At 30.8% G+C, this 12,318-nt stretch overlaps 1 protein-coding gene across 1 annotated transcript in view; it reads left to right on the forward strand.

The window, feature by feature from the left end:
• Positions 1-5,843: 5,843 nt before the first annotated feature.
• Positions 5,844-12,318, forward strand: part of LOC115882337 (semaphorin-1A-like) — a 38,671-nt gene continuing 32,196 nt past the window's right edge. The window contains 2 exon segments of the mRNA XM_030900358.1: positions 5,844-5,853; positions 6,305-6,309. The gene's annotated coding sequence lies outside the window, so the exon portion shown is untranslated.

Here is a 12,318-nt window from a genome sequence, read left to right on the forward strand (position 1 = left end):
CTCACACTCTCTTAGTGTCTTGGAGCAGAACTGGTCCACACTAAGAAATCTAATTATTCGTTTAATAACTTCGTCTATTTTTTTCATAAATTTTATATAGGGGCACTCTTCTACTTAATAATATCTTAATATAAAAAAAGAAACACGGATTTATTCTTATTGTTCATCAAGTTACAATTCCTGAACAGTTTTAAATTATTAATGCATTGTGTTTTCACAAATTACATTTACCTACAGCAAAAGAAATAAAAACACTAACTCAACAACTTTCTAATACACATTTAATAGTGGGAATTTACTAGATACCTAATAGATCATTAAGTTACTTTTCCGAAATGACATGTTACTTAAACAATTTATAATTGTTTTTATAATCCTAGTTTCATTCTGTCGTTTATATGATTGATACCAAGTACTCTCTATAAATCATTTGTCTATTAAAGAAAAATAAACGATTCAATATTTCTTTCAAGGGGGTTTGGTATGATGTTATTTTGAATAACTTGAAGTGTTGTGGTAAACTGTTTCTGTAAAATTAACCTATAGCTCAACTAATACCAAACTCTTTAAACCAGAACAGTTTTCACAAACTTTGTATTAAGATTTTACTTTTTTCTTTTGATATCAAACGCGGTCAAATGCCAAGAACCGTATAATAATAGCTTTTGTCAATTTTACAGCGGGTTATATAAAAAAATCATTGCGACTCGCAATGCACGTTTTTTTTTCGATTATTATTGTGTTTCAGTGAAAAATTGCAAACACCACAATTATTTTGTACGGGTATAATTCGCCATAAACCTCAGAAGGTCGTGCTTCGAATAATTCATAGGACTAAATGTAAAGGATTTTTTTTTAATTTTATATACCCTGGAGATGTGGTTGATATGATGAAAAAGGAAACTAATGAGATTTTCGTTGTTTAGATATGTCACTGGATAAATTTCGAGCATCGTTTAAGATGCCAATTAAAAAAAATCATCCAAGACAATCTTATCTTTCGAGATCTTACGTAATTGAAATTGACCAATGGCAAATTAGTAGTATGATCCGGACTGAAAAACCATACAGCATACAGGTTTGTCTCATTACGTAGCATTTAAATTCCTAAAGATATTTTTTCTCTCGTGTCGCAAGGTATCTACGAATAGATTAGAACACCTGCGGTTCATATATGTTTATTAAAGATTTTCAGGCCGAACACATTGTAAACAAATCGCGCAGTTGTCCCTCAAGTGAGGTTTCTACTCATTCTATGGTTTCGAACAATAGGCGTATGAGTTTTTCACATATGGATATCTTTATATTCCTATTCAGCGACCTACGGGAGCTTTTTGAAAAATCAAATTAGGGTACTGAGCTCGTGAACACTTGTTATTGTTATCCGTCTATCTACAATACACGGAAATGCACTTCTTAAGATCCTAAAAGATAATAATAACCGACAGATAAAGCGAGATAAAATTTATTTATATTTTGTCTGCGTTCAGGAAGTGTTGTATACTAAGGATGTTTTAAACAGAGTTACACGTTTTTAAAAGCTCTTAAAAAAAGAGGAAACATGATTATAAAAATTTCTAAACTTCAGTTTTTCTAGGTAATTATGTAGATTTAGAATACATCAAACCTTTAATAGTTTTAATGCTTTGGTTCTGTGAAAATATGTGTTTTTCGAACACCTGTTTTGAACAAATTTTGAAGATGGTTAAAACAATACCTACACCTAAAACTGTGATGGTAAGGCTAGAATGAGTTATATTTTTTTATTCTACGTCTTTTAATAAGCAAATAACAGTTGTTTAGTCAAAATACGCGACTTTGACTATATGTCGCAAAAATGTCCATTTTTGGCTATTTTATTTTAAACATTTTCAAAGGCTTAGAAAAATAGTAAATTTACTCATAAATTTATGAAAATTTCAGAATTTGCAGAAAATTTTATGCAGATTTCGAATATATACATGTTTGAAAGCTTAGGTACCTTGGCTTTGTGAAAAAAATAATTTTTTGAACCCTTTTTTTTCAGCTATTTTTGATAAAGGATAAAACGTGTCGTGTGTCCATTACTGTTCTCGTAAGACTACTATAACCGATATTTTCTTTTTCTACATCTTTTAATTGGTAAATAACAGCAGTTTTAACAAAATCGGTAATTTTCGTGACTATATGTATGGAAAAAACTCGAGAAATTGACCATTTCTTTAATTTTTTTAAACCTCTTAGAAGTATAGTAAATATAGCCATAGTACTGTGAAAATTTTACTATTTGTAGAAAATTTTATGTAAATTTGGGACATGTAAGCATGGGACAGGATTGAACGATTTGGTTTTGTAAGAAAATAACGTTTTTAAACCCTTCTTTTGAGTAGTTTTTGATGATGGGTCAAATTATACCTACATCCTAGTACTCGTAAGACTAGAACAGTCTATATTTTCGTATTCTAATAAGTAAATGACATTGGTTTTACCAAAATTATACTGTTATTACTATAGGTATACAAAAAACTGAAAAAAATACTTATTTTTGGCTTTCCGTTCATGACATCTATTTTTTTCTGTACTATTCATACCACCCACTAGAAATCAATTTATTTTATGTACGAACATAATACTAATTTCATTAGCTATATAAATACCTCAAATATAGACTTATGCCGCTAACGGAGATGGGAAATCAATGGAATAGAAATGTACTTTCTAAATTACAAACGGAAATGCTTAATTAATGTTTAAAGTTCGTGCCAGAAAATTTCGGTTTCCTCGTAAACAGACGGTTTCATTTTATCGTCATCAATATTAAGCAAATGATCACAGACTTTGGTATAAATGCCTCTCTTTTTATAATCCCTAAACCAACACAATACTGTATATTGCTTTTCCAATAAACTTATATACGGAAAATATAAAGTTTTAATTGTTAATTTCCAAATAATTAAAAGAGTCTATCTACATAATATATTTAGGAACAAAATTTTGGAACCTTGACAATATTTATTTTATCGTTGTCCAGAGAAATTGGAGCATGATTTCCTCCATATTTTTTCATTATTTGAGGACGAATTTCCTGTCAAAAATAATCACACACGAACACTTTAGTTAAAGTAATTTTCCCATAAAATTTTCGCAGTCATTACCACATAGTTGCTGCTAATGCAAATCTTTAGTATTGTTTAAATCGACATAACCTGCGACTAAATATACGTTTGCGAGCAGAAATCTAACGGTCTTTAATCTATCATCGATGGCATTAACCCAGATGCCTCAAATATGCCAGCGCCGAGTAGAAAAAAATAGATAAAAATATCCTAGCGTAATATCTATAGTAAATAATTTGCCAACAATATATTTTCATTCTAAAACTTCCCAGGCTAAAATTAGTTTAAACAATTTTCACGTCTGAGAAGCAAGCGGTGATTTTCGCGTTTTGTTTTTAGCTGGCATTTGTTTTGTCTGATACTCCGTCTTGTTATAATAGCTTTTTATATGCGTAGGCTGTGACGCAGGATTTCATAGTAAACCAAAAATAAAATTCAAAAAATTCTATATATAATGCTTCTACATCACTCATATCGGTTTTCTATTTGTGTTAAAACTTTCTCGCTGAGATCCAGTTTGTTTGGATCTGGAAAAAATATTAAGTATTAGTAGAAACAAGGCTTATCAATCCCATTCATAGACCTAGAATCCTTCAGCGGCAATGCAAAAGCAGTCGACAAATCTCTAGAATGGTGGAGAAATTTACCAGGGCAGAGACAGGAAAAAAGTTCATAGTAGAACGGTTAGTGTCAACAAAAGTTCAGGCAGACCTGATAAGCAAAGCCAGAAAGACAGTCAAAGCTTTACTGAGTCTACCAATAGAGCATAGGAAGATGTATAGGCATCTAAAGCTAATGGGATTGATGGGCGAACCCAGGTGCAGCTTCTGCCAATCTGAAGAAGAAACGAGAGAACACATGTTATGTCCTCGCGATAGCCTGGCAAATGTGCGGTTGGCAATGATAGGCCATTGACAGAGAGCTATATGGATATAGGACTGGAGATCAGAAGAGGACAATTGATCTGCAAAGGTCGCAGTGGATCAGGCCGAATGCTCAAAAGGAAACACTAGAAAGGAGAAGTTAAGCAAAAAAAATATCAAAAAATGTTCTTTTACAAAAATAATTTCTAGACAGACCAAAGGTCAGAGTTCTTCGAGGAAGAAAGCCAAACAAACTGATTGTTAATTCTCACGTAATGATGCGATTTCGTCTGCGTTAATACGAAAAAATGACGTCGTCAGTTATATCTAACTGCTTTTATAGATAGCCTCAATGGCAAATGGGTACACATGAATTTAGTTATCCTCGCATACTAATGCAAAGTAAAAGGCAGGCCTGAAACTCGCTCTAACGGCACAAACTTTTAACTTATTCATATTTAAATTGTGTCTTATAAATTAACGGTTTAATGAGAATTTAAATTTCGATTAGACATAACCATATTACATAACCCCGTTTAACACGAACCGATTTTGATTTTTCCAAAATTTTCGCAAATTTTTTTTACGTGCGACACTGCAAGGGCTGTTGACATTTTTATTGCTAGCTCTAGTTAAAGGTGTTTATGGAAACTATTAAGTTAACTGGTGGTAAATTATAGCGTAAATAATGAAGTTCTAAAGGTTGTTACTTGTTCACGGACGACTAAAAGTAAACTAATTAAAAATGTATGAAGAACGTTCAGATTTCCAGTTACTTATTGATGCGTTTTCCTATCTAAACATTTGAATAATAAAAGTCTTTAGTATTGGCTCAAAATGCAATAAAACAAGATATATACGTCTGTAATTTTACCAAAAATTACCATCAAATGTATGGAGAAAAAACTGAAAAGTTTGAATACTTTTGAATAATTTTATTTTTTTTTAAATTACTGATAATCATGGTCATAAATTTTTGAAAACTTGACTGTGGCTAGTAAATTTTATATAGATCTGGAATATATAAACTTTAAGGTCATTAAATGCCTTGTTTTGTAAGAAAAAAACGTATGTATTTTAAACCCTTGTTTTTGGATAATTCACCTACATCTTCTACCGAATATCAATTTAGAAAACACGATTCAAATTTTTATTCAGTCCTTGTATGGTAAATTTTAAATATTACTGAACCTCTGCCAATATAACTCCTGGATGTAATTATTTTTTTATGCAAATGTAAAAGAATTACACGCGCCATTTTACAATGTCTTACGCGTCGATAAATACAAATAAATACAGTATGGGCTTGTTAACATTCATAACATTACCCAAAGTGGATTTTGTCAAACCAAACGACGTATTTCTTTCTATTCCGGATTCAGCTCACGTAAACTCTTCGGTACATTCAAAAGTGTCAGTCGCTGTTATGTATTATAAACAAGATATGCTAATGATAGTCTGCAAAGATGATGATTGTTTATTTTAACAAGTTATTACCACTGACGAGAAAAAAATGTATTCTTAAACGAGCTATAATAATTACTAAATGAAAAAATACGAAAGATTTTCTTGTTCTCAAATCTTTCAGAAAAAAGCAGTACACATGGTCATAAACTTTTAAAAGTTTCAATATCTATAGAAAATTTTATGTAGATTTAGAGTATATAACCTTCAAAGGCTTTAATTGTTTGTTTCTTTGAGAAGATTTATTTTTTGAAACCTTGTTTTGAGTCAAGTTTTGTTGACTTGTAAAACTTCACCAACATCTAATACTGTACTCGTAATACCAAAATGGGTTGATTTTGGGCGAGAATAACAGTGGTTTTATGAAAATCACCGACTTGATCAAAATAGCCAATTTCTATGACTATATATATACCGGGTGCGTCTCAAAAGTGGCTCACTTCTATAACTTTTTTATTTTTTCAGATAAAAAAACGATATTTGGTTTGTTAGTATATGACATAAATTGGGATTGATTGACGTATCCAATTGTTTTCGGTCACTTCCGGTTTCACCGGAAATGACTACAACTTTTGATTTTTAATTGGCACTCTCGGTATTTTTTTACTTTATTCGCTAGAAAATCACACTTTGAATCGAATGACATATCATGTGTCAAATTTGGCATTTTGGCATATGGTTTATTTGAAATTGTAACATGCGGTTCTTAACGACAATTTAACTCAAAATACCAAGTGTGTGGTATCAAATTATTCGTAAAAAAATGCTTTTTCTAAATATGCTAATGAGCCACCCTCGTTCCATTTGAAAAAATTGAGGTATGATTAAAAATACGATTTGGGCATCTTTTAACCGGCCAGGACAAGACACTAAAAACATTAGATGATCAAGTCTATTTTTCCAAGGCTCCTTGATTAAAAATTAGTGTTTTTAACACAGCCATGGCACTCTAGATTGAAATTTAAAATAGAATTTGTTTTTGAGCGACTTTGTCAAAAATTGACATATGATATGTCATTCCATTCAGAGTGTCATTTTCTATCGCATAAAGTAAAAAAATACCGAGGGTGCCATTTAAAAATCAAAAGTTGTAGTCATTTCGGGTGAAATCGGAAGTGATCGAAAACAATTGAATACGTCAATCAATCCTAACTTATGTCATATACTAACATACCAAATCTCGTTGTTTTATATGAAAAAATAAAAAAGCTATAGGGGGTGAGCCACTTTTGAGACGCACCCGGTATATATATATATATATGGAAAAAAGACGAAGACTTTGGCACTTTTTGTTTTCATCTTTTCAAACCTCTTATAGAAATAGGAAATATGGTCACAGATTTATAAAAATTGCAGATTTTATAGAAAATTTTATGTAGATTGAGTATGTATAAACATATAAAGGCTCAAATGCATTGGTTTTGTGAGAATTTTTTGAACCCTTCAGCTCACCTACACTCTCAACATTCTCTAAACATTCAAATACCAGTATTTTTTTATGTCTTATAAAGAAAATATGGCCTGTCGATATGATGATTGTTTATTTTTAAAAGTTATTACCCTACTGGCGATTAAAATTTTCAAATAAAAAAATCTGGAGGTCTGCGAAAATCATATCGGATTTCTCAAAAAAATGTGGGACATGTTAGGCATAGTTTTTAAAGCTGTGCGCTTGACAGATGTCTGATGGGAATAATCGAGTCCCCTAATCACTTGTTTCTGTCTAGGGGATGTTTTAAAAAGGGGCGTGCATGGCTTGCTTATATACAGTGAACCAAACAAATAAGAACTGATTTATATTCTAGTACTTCACCAATAATTACCAGTTTAGATCTCTCACTTGAACACGACATATTGAAATGTTTTGGAATAATTGAAATAATAGCTGGTATTACAGAGTCCTATTTAAAAAAATACTATTTATTTAAATCACTGTAGCGTGTCTTTGTATTACTCTATTACGTGACAAATATAGAAAATGCGCTGCAATGTAATATGACAAAATATAGCTTCTATATTTCGCTTTAATATATAAAAAATAATTTACAGATAGTTTATTATTAATTTAATATTTTGAGATAAGCGCAGAAACTGATTTAGATAAGCTGTTTTCTCTTTCCCCCTGTATATCGAGTAAAACTAACAAAGGGGAGTATGAAATGAGCCGTCAAATGAATTGATTTATTTCAGTATAATGGTGGTATACAGATATACATCCATACAAGAAGGGTAACCTCTAGAACACACAGACCATGTATCGGTGTATATTTTAAACACGACACTTGGATAAATAATTATTTAGGTTTGGGAAGTGTTTATTTAACAGTAAGCTTACATTTTAGTTAGTTAATTTTAATGGAATTTGAATTGATACTGGCGCTATTATATATATAACTTATTTATTTTACGTAGACAGGCCTCTATAACAAATTAAATTTTGGTTTTCTTTGTTTAGTGTCTACACATCCTGTATGAAAATCCTTTAAGTCTCCAAGAACTATTATCCACTTAAAAATGATTAATTGCACTAGAGTTAATAACAGTTCATCCAGTGATGAACAATGGCACAAAGAAGATCATTTTGCTTAAGTAGATTATTTCACATCATAATAAGTTCCAAAATATCAAAAATACTGACATTTAAGTTCTAATAAACTCGAGATTTATTATGGTTATGATAAAGTTGTGATTATGTTATTTCCCAAAGCTTTTCAATCGTTTTGTAATAGATTTGACCGTCATACATTCGAATTTAGACATTCAAAAGTTAGTCTCAAGGAGAAGTATATTTTTTCCGTTAAAGACAAACTCAAAAAGGTAACTGAGCAATTTTTCGTCGAATATAAAACACAGTTGCTAAAATTAATGGTACATTAATTAGTAGGTATTTTATTTTAGATGGTAATTATTGCCAAAATGAGACTGACCTTCGTATGTCCGGTAAAGAGATATGTTCTAGGTGGATTACTTCTTTAATCGTATTTTCAATGACCTGCATGCTCAATCAACAATGGAATTATAATTATTGAATTTTATTTTCATGTTCATAAAGACACTTTCTTTTATATCAACCCTACTTGTTTCCGTTTTATTGTTTTTTATAACTGTATTCATAGCGACATTTTTTGGTTATTAAAAAAGCCGTGGATGGTCTCAGAAAGGCCACGAAGTTGAGGTAAATAAACTATAATAGACTCTAATTATTGCTTCCCTCAAGTAATATATGTATGAAGTCAAAGATGCTGAGACCAATCTACCTATTCAAGTACTATTATGTGCTGCCTTAATTATAGAAATGAAGTAAAAAACTTCTTATATACGTTATTAAGTTAGGATTATAGTTAGAGGTCATATACGTAGAACACGTATTTGAATAACAATGGAACTGATGGTTCGAAGAAGCAACAAAGATCATTGTAATAGTAATTTATGTATATGGCTATGGACAATTAATAGATCAGCGATGGTGAATGTACCAGTCTCTTAGAAAAATCGTAGTGAATATGAACGCTATAGGTAGTTTATCATGCCATATAAGAAATGTTTCAAAATTCATGATTATAAATGGAAGACTGAATTAAAAATTTAAATCTTCAAATGCGGTGTTTTTTTTTGAAAAATTGTTTTATTTTTCATCAATGTTCAATTATTGTTAAAGCGAACTTTACCGAACTCTAATAATATACTAATTTCACTAGAATTAAGAAAATTAGAGTTCTAAAAAATCGGCATAATACATTGAAAATGTAAACATTTGTAAGAAATTTTATGTAGATTTCGCATATGTAAGCCCTTTATAGACTTAAATGCTTTGATACGGTGAGAAATTCGATTTTTTGAACTCTTGTTTCGAAATTATTTTTGATGATGGTTAGGGTTATAATGATGCCGACATCTAAAACCCGAAATTTAAGTCAAAAATGCCTTATATGTTCATATTCTACGCCTTCTAATTACTAAATGACAGTAGTTTTATTAAAATTATATATTAAATAGTATGGACAAAGTTTAGTTGATATGGAGAGAAGTAGAAACATTGATCATTTTTGGCCTTCTTTTCGTATATTCAGAACTCATAGAAAAGCAGTAAACATGGTCATAAAATTTTGAAAATTGAAGAGTCTGTAGAAAACTTAGCATGTATAAACTTCTAAATACTTAAATGCTTTGGTTTTGTAAGAAAAACTTTTGCACAACTTGCTTTTGACCAATTTTTGATTTAATGCCCAGAATAGGCCATATTTTTGAAAAATAAAAAAATAGTAAACATGATTATAAAATGTAATCATGGTTCGCTTTAAGAGTAGCGATATAAATATTCGTTTTTTAAAAGTGATGCATCTTTGGGATAAGATTTCTAAGAAAATTTATTTTCTGTTGAAAGTTATTACTGAATAATAGTTTACTATTAGATTATAGTATCTTCTACGGTAAAGTGGATGTTTCAAGGTTCTTCATTGTTCGCTGTGACATTTTAAAGTGTTACAGTATGAACGAAAAAGGTTAAACGCGAAGATGAGCTTCGCAGAGGTTTTTAACAGATCCTCGATTGGCCTCCGGCCATCCAACTTGGGAAATATTGTCGAAACAAATTTAATATTTAAATTTTACGTAATGCTGTCGTCGTGCAATTATTATTAACAATCTTAGCAAGGAGTGCTAAACGAAGTTTTACAAAAAGAAAGTTGGCGTACGAAATGAAGAAGATAAAACAACAAATTTTCGTCGAAATAATCAATCATGCTAATTTCGAAACGGGGAACAACGCGTGAAGAAGAATTAAGAAAGCACAAAATGATTTTTGCTTGTTCTAATCAATCTTCTGTATGTAAAACGAGGCGTCTTATAAAAAACCGGTTTTGTAATAAAACAAGTGATAATAAATAAAAATCAATCAACGAACGTACTTGTCGGCCGGTATAAAATATAGATTAGATGAAATTTTATAAAAGTGGGCACCTTCCTGCAATAAAACACGCCAAGTGATTGGTTCACGATGGCCAGATGGCACTGTAATAGAATACTACAGGAAGAATTATTTATCCTTTACCATAAGATAGTTATTTACGGATTGTTGATTATTTTATGAAATCTAATAATTTCCCGGTTTCGCCGATAAGTTGTATTAATAAAATTACTATAAAATTCCCATAATTTCTCTAAGAAGTTACAAGTTTTAACCGCAACATGTTAAACAAGTTACAAACATATCCTTCCCCACAGGGTCGTACTTACCGAATAAACAGTATTTGTAATTTCTAGTAAACTATTATTTACTAATTAAAAGGTGTATAGAGTAAGAAGATATAAGCCATAAAATGAGTGAAAAATATACAAGGTGAGTATTAGATAAGTGTAAATATTTTCAGGGCTGGTAGGACGGTAGATCTCGATAAAAGAAACATATTTTCTCTTTATCGTTTTTCAAATAAGTACTAAGTAAGTAATAAATTTCCAAAAAAAAAATGAATCACTACCTAAATCTTTTCTGGATTTTCTTTCTTGTAAATTTAATCTACTACCTATGTTGCCATATTATCAAGAAATTATCTTTTCTTAAATCCAAATTTTTTTTCAAAAAAATTCCCAATTTTTGAAAAAAAATTTCGCGAAAAAAAACTACCGAAATATACTACCCCTAAAAATATTTGCACTTATTTAGGACTCACCCTGTATATAGTCATGAAAATTGGCGATTTTCCTAATGTTTTTATTAAAACTGCTGTTTTGTTTTACTAATTAAAAGGTGGAAAATAAGAAAATACATACCATTGTGTAGTCCTATGAGGACAGTAATACTTATACAGATTGTTAACTAGACAGTTACTTATAGGGGAACAGATTGGCAACACTGCCTATTGAGAACGCATGCACTTATTATAGGGTTTTCTGTCGACTCGTCGCGTGGCGTCGTCTATCGACGAGCGGGCCGATGTTGCCATATTTCAACCATAAAGCTCTTGCCGCGAGTAATAAACAAATTAACAACCTGTAGGTATATCTTATATCACTATACGAGTACTTGTATTGCTGAAGTATTAATCCGGACCTGTGCTGTAGGAGATATTTTTTCCGAATAAAATTGCTAGTTAATTTTTAAGTCCTTTCCCCGTTTGTCATAAATAATAAGCCCAATTAAAACGAAAATAATTAAAACAACAAAACGGCTTTAGAGGAAAAAACTACACGGTTTAAATTTATTTTACCATCTTTCGCTGTCAGGTCTAATTATAATCATCGTACAGGCTACTTTGCTTATTTTTATGCATCCATAGCTAAAGAAAGATCATTTTAATGATAGCGTACGGGGCACTAGACGTAGTGTAATTTAATGGCTTGCAAACTATTAAAATTTAATAAATAATTAGTTTTGATTATACAGTTGGAGGTGTAATTAGATAATATACCTTGCGCTAATAACAAGTGGCTCGTATATTGTAGAGCAAAACTGTCAGGAGGCTGTTTCTTATAAAAAGACAGCGTACGCTTAAATCAGGTTTAGGAGTTAATTTAAACCTGAAAGTGACCGCGCGTAGCTCTAATGCCTCCAAGAATACAGATTTAAGCTCGACACTTTTCTTATTTTTCAGTCTCGATTTCTAAAAATAGCTAACAATTTTATTACAATCTACACTAAAAACTAAAATATATGCAGAGTGCAGCGTGTATCTTGTTTCCATCAACTTGATAACCTATAAATAAAAAAACATGTAAGGGAGGATCTGGGCGAGATAGCCATAGTTCGGGTAATTTTGTCTCACACTAATAAAACAGTACGAGTTACTCTATATACTGTTAAAACATGTTAATAATAATCTGAAACAACCAAAAGTTACAGGAAATATAAACATTTTTATAAAGTTTTAGCAATTCGGAGAAGCAATTCATATTTTATG

This window comes from Sitophilus oryzae, unplaced genomic scaffold (assembly GCF_002938485.1).
Source record: "Sitophilus oryzae breed Bouriz unplaced genomic scaffold, Soryzae_2.0 scaffold_177_pilon_pilon, whole genome shotgun sequence".
Classification (NCBI taxonomy): Eukaryota; Metazoa; Arthropoda; class Insecta; order Coleoptera; family Curculionidae; genus Sitophilus; species Sitophilus oryzae.